Raw genomic sequence first — 6,000 nt, 5'->3', positions numbered from 1 at the left:
GTTATTGGGAGCGGACTACATCCACCCTGACTGAATTGGCCTTGTCAACACTGTTTCTTCACTTGTAAGGTAACTCCCTTCTCTTCATGTGCCAATATATTTATGACCGTATCTGTAATTTTCACTCCAGGCATCTGAAGGAGTGGGAGTTTTTACCCACGAAAGCTTATTCCCAAATAAATCTGTAAGTCTTTAAGGTGCCACCGGACTCCTCATTTTTATTGTTTAAAGAGTAATAGGTCATGTATTGTGATTTGTCTTCTGGAACTTTCAGGGAATTGAAACTCTCAAGCCTCTGTCCATCCAGTTATGCTGCCTCCTGAGTCTGAGACATTGACAGATATGGGCCTTTGGGTATTTGGGACATTACTTGGGACGGATATCAAAGCATCTCCTCTGTAGGTTCTGAGGCTTCAACACAGCATCATCTTCTAAGACCTGTCATTTCCACACTTTTGTCTCTAAGCGTAGAGGCTTTGATGCACTCACCTCCTGGGACAAATGTGCAGGCAAGGCTTTGTTGTACCTCTGACTCCAAATACTTAGGCTTCCATGAGGTGATGAAGACCCGACACAGCATTATTTCTAGAGTGAGGTACAGATGGATCTTTATTTCTAAGTCTGAAAGCTCCAATACGCCCTTACTGCTTGAAGCCAAAGCTCCAGTCCATCTTCCCTTCTAGGTATATATACACATAATCATTACTTCCTTTCTGAAACAGCAATGCACTTTGGTTTGTGGTCCTTAAAGCTCCAGAGAATTGTAGCTTCTTGACTCCAATGCACTTTCCTTAATTTGCTGTCTGCTAATAAAGTCTGATACAGGTGCTACAGTCTAGAACCAAGACACATACATCATTCATGCACTGAAGCTCCAGAATAGCATTACTCTGGTGTCCAATGAGAGAGACTGTAAATGATGCTGGTTACAGAAACTGAAGCACTGATGTGTTTCATCCCAGACATTGTGTTTCAGTCATAGTGTAGCCTCTGACCACTAAGATGCCAGCCAATGTTGTCTTCTGGCATTGTGGTTATGTGATGACATTGGCTCAGCAGGTCAACGCATTCCACACAGCTTGGTCTCCAGTGAGGGATGCAGTGTTACCCCCCAAAGGTCATGCCCCATGTAACGTGCTTGATTCAAGACTGCAATATTTATTCCCTCCTATTACACTTGTAGTGCATACATCATGTATAGGTGGGTTTCAGTTTGGGGGGACATACATTTACAGTGTTTGGTTAATATACAGCTAATGGCTCAGCACTTATGGATAAAGGATTGAGGTCCTAGCTTCTCATTACACCCTAAGTTTGTGAAGTCCAGTAGGATTTCGATTTTTGCAGTGACTATTTTACTGTTTGATTTCATTTGCAAATGCAAACGTTTAATCTTATCCACAAACCTTTTAGCAGTGGATTGAAGTGGCATACTATAGGATATCCTGCAGTATTTTCTGCAGTGAAATGGTGAATGCAGGTAAAATATCTAAAATCCATTGCCCATTAAATCCTGCTTAGGGCAGGATCAGTCTCTTATCTTATATGAATTCATATTTGATATGTACAGTATGTTTGATCCTATGATGCCTAACAAAATGCATCTTGGAAGGATCTCACTTTGCTGCATAGCCAGTCCTGCTGGAATAATATTTTTGCAAGGAGTAGGCAGTTTGTCAGCATGTGCTTTCATGCAGCTTCTAATTTAACTGAACATGGAAGAATTGCCAAGTCATTTCAAGTTACAAGCCTAGAACCTTTTGCTATCTTGGCCTTCCAAGTTGTCTGTTCTTTAAATTCCCCAGATGGAGTGTTTTTTCAGTATATGGTCACTGATTGAATTTAGCTGAGTAGACATTTTCACAACTCTTGCCATCCTGGCCCACTGCTATTTGCACTGTTTGAATTTTGTCCTTTTCTTTCCCCAGACTGGCTGACCTGGCTTTTCAGTTTCTGTTAAACAGTCTGAAGCCCAGGTTGTGGGGTTTGTCAGACAAGCAAAGACCAGCTCTGATCTGCCTGATCTCTTCTGTGCCAAGGCAGTGGAATTATTTTCTTCTTGCTCTGAAGATCTCTGAAGCTCTTTGCAGATTAAGGTTGTCTCTTTAGGGAAGAGAGTCAGAGAGCAGTCAGTGGATGTTGCCTCTTCTCACTCATCACCTCTACGATTTTAAGTTGCTACTGAGATATTGGCTCATCTTTGATATGTTCATCTGATTTTGTCACTCATTAATAGCTGGATGTTTTGGAGCACTGATAATCTCAGTGGTTTAATGTGCTTTAGTATTATCATTTCTCCTTCAAAATGGGAGAGTTAAAGTACATGAGCAGGCATTACTGGTGGCCTCCAGGATTTCCTCCAGACATGGTTGACTGTTGGGCCCATTGGGGAGTAGTGCAACCTTGAGGTTCTTGATTCTGCACAGATTTGTAGTATGAAGGAATTAAAGGAAATAGTTTTTTCAGCATTCTGGTTGGGAACAGCTTGAATCAAAGCCTACAGGAAGCTGACTGTTGATGACAAGTTTCAGGGGTAATTGAGAATAGATTGCCTGTTCTATGTCTTAAAAGTATGTTTGTGTTTACATAACTTTATATCAGGCATGATGTTGTCAATCACCATTTCTCTGCACTTGCTGCCTGTCAGCTCTTCAGAACAGGGGCCATCTTTTCTTTCTGTTTGGAATAAACACTAAGCACATTATTGGTGCTATTGAATGCTTGCCATGGGATTCACACCGTGTGTTAGAGCTCATACAGGTTATCTGAATCTCCAGTGCATGTTGGTCTGGCTGTAGTCACTTTTAATCTGCTTAGAGGTTCAGATGCTTGTACAGATCTGGCTATCTAACTCTCTCATATACTTGGTAAATAAATGGGAAGAATCTCAGTATTGATATTGATGGGAGATTACTGTTGGCAGATTTTTCTCCTATTCAGAAATAGCTGAAATGTTGCTGCTATGGAGACATCCCTGGACTGTTTAGTTTCCAGTAGTGGGACTACTGAAGATGTCAACCACCATTTTAAAAATGGAGGAAAACAATAAAAAGAGACCTAAACAACGGTGACCACTTTACGTGTTAGAATAATTGTTTAAAAAGGAGATTAGGATTTTGTTTCCTTATAAAATGACTTGGATTGAAGGGACACACTGACCGGTCACAGAAAATTATAAGATAAGACGCTATGACAGTCAGACTTTGTATGAGTTCCTCTCTCTCTCTGCCAGGAAAGAATAGCTAGCAGTTCATAATATGATATACAAAATAGGCTTGTAGAAGTTGTATAAAACTTTTAGATTGAATCAATGCTCTCCTGAAATCCTGCACATTGGAGAGTATGATCAACAACCAGGAGTGCCTGGTGGATATTTACGTTTCCAAAAAAATCAATATCATCTTTGAATATACAGATAAGCCTGGTGCTAGTTTTGTTGATGGCCAATTTAACATTTTCAAGTTGTTATGTACAGCAGCATATGAAAAGCAATGGCCTTTTTTCTTCGAGATTAAGCAATATTGCAAACTAATTTGCTACTTAAATCAATAAAACGTTATAGCATCTATAAATGGAACAGAATGGGGATGAATAGTTGGATAATTCCTATTGTAATCCTTAGATACATCTCGATTGGTGAAAAATCAGCATCCATGTCATTAAACTTAAGAGTTTGCATTTTGAATTCTCATATCTTTTGTTAATGAAAATACTTTCTATGCCCATTTTTAAATAAATGTATATTTAAATAAATACAGAAATCTTAAATTTTAACTTCTCACTATGTAGCACCAATTTCTAAATCCATTTACTTTTTAATGCACCAAAATGAATTACTAGATGTTTCTGAAAAATCATCTTCATCTTTAAACTTTCACTGCAAAGGTATTAGTGTTCTTTGCATTTTTTGAAATTAAAAGAATGAACAAAAATCTGGGGGGAAAAGGTAATATTTCATTTTCTGTCTCCATCCCCCCTGAAGTGAAGATATCTTCAGCAACTTATTACAGAATGTCTCCTTGAATAATTATCTTTACTATATAGACAATATAAATAATAATTACATAATTCATGAAGGGGAAACAAGGTCCTTTAACTGGTTCACTAATTTTATTTTTCTTTTGACAAGATTTTTAATTTGTCATAAAAATAACATCAATGATTAAATGTAAGCAATTTAATCGCAGAATTATCAATGTTTACGATTGGCATGGAACTCCTTTGCCTGCAGAAATTTTGATATCCTCTTCTTTTCCCCCAAATTAAGTCTGTTAAAAGTTCTCAGTTCAATGCCATTAAAAATAATAATTTTAAAGTTCAGGAGAAAAAATGCTGAAGTGTTGAGTTGTAAAAATCAAAGAACTGCAAGATGCTGTCACTGCACTGGATTTGAGATTCCTTGCCTTCAATAAATGAGCAGTAGAAGTTGAGAAAACTTTGAGCCAGCACAGCTGGAGGTGAAAAACCAGACTCATGTTGACATAAATAAATGCAGCCCTCCCCTCCCACAAAATAGACTATTTTGAAAATAGTCTTTGTAGTCATACGTGACCCATTAGTATACCTAACAGCTTGAAAGGCCAGATTGCAACAATTTTCTATACCTTTATATTTACTTTTAGTCATTTTAGGAGCTAGTCTTTTCCCCATAGCAAGCAGTATCTGAAAGAATGTCTTAGGTACTAGAACCTCTGCCTTCTTTGAGGAGAGATCTTTCATCAATTCAAGTAGGGAAGGAAAAGGTATCTTTGAGATTTCATCTGCTGCATGTTCAAGGATGTCAGTACATTTTTGAGGCTCTTAAATACCATGGTCCAAAATTTGCTCCGTTACACCAGTGCAACTCCTATTTACTTAAAGCAGAGGAAGACACTTCACTGTCACAAATAAATAAACCTCACCATTGGCTCTACTGAGGACCTGCACTTGTGTAACAGAGCAGAATTTAGCTCAGTATCTACAATCACAACTGACTAACCAGTTACAACATATAGCCATTATTCTGTATCCAGCACATCAACTAATATGTCTGAGACACACCTATATAGTCACTATCCTGTTTCTAGCATGACCATGAAATGCCCTGATATACCAGATATACAGATTCTCTCCACTGGTGCAGACTCTAGTAGAGGGCTCCAGAAGGTAGAAAATTTCCCCGAGGAGATGTGCATCTATTCAAGGTTCTTCAGTGCATTCTGATCTTGGTCTGCTCCCCACATACTAAATCTTCAGGGGTCAGCTGGTTGGCATGCACCTTCATCAGAAGTTCACAGTGGATTTAGCAAAGTAGATCTAATTCCATTCACTCCAAATCTTCTAGGTGGAAGAAGAGAATGTCCTTAAATCTATGCACTTTGAGGCTTCATCTCTCCTGTCCAGAGAGAATGTCTTGTCTGGGAGAAGGTTTCCTGTCCTGCTGGAGGATATGGGGCTGGGGGAGACAGGAGCGGTGGGAGGAGTGGGACTTTGCAGTTTTGGGCTAAAATTATTCTGTCTTCTGGCTAGGATAGCTCTTCTCTCCTGGGCAAGATGTTTCCAAGCTTTACTTTTTAATTAAGTCACTAAAGTAAATGCATAAAACACAAAAGTAGCTATCTAAGTATACTATTAATATAAGACATGATCCAGCTCTTGAAATATGTCAAACTCTAAGACTGAAACTCATTGACAATTAATTCAAAATTATCACCTAACTCAAACTTTTGCAAGGTCTTTCAAATGAAAGAAGAATTGCCAGACTCAAACTGGAAAACTGCTTCTTGTTGCTAAAACACCTTTTTTTTTTTTTTTTTTTAAAAAGACTCCCTTAACCTGTTTAAAAGAACAATGACTCACTTACCTCTCGCTCAGTAAAAAATGGTGTAGCCGCAGTCATTTTCCTCAGTTGTACTCCTCAGTTAAAAAAATAAATAATTGATTTTAGGAGCAAATTTACTTCTGGCCTGTACAATCCTGGTGGTTACATGAGAACATGATTGAAAGTACAAAGTCTTGAAA

This window comes from Chelonoidis abingdonii, chromosome 6 (genome assembly GCF_003597395.2).
Source record: "Chelonoidis abingdonii isolate Lonesome George chromosome 6, CheloAbing_2.0, whole genome shotgun sequence".
In the NCBI taxonomy this organism is placed as follows: Eukaryota; Metazoa; Chordata; order Testudines; family Testudinidae; genus Chelonoidis; species Chelonoidis abingdonii.
This window is presented reverse-complemented; position numbering follows the sequence as displayed.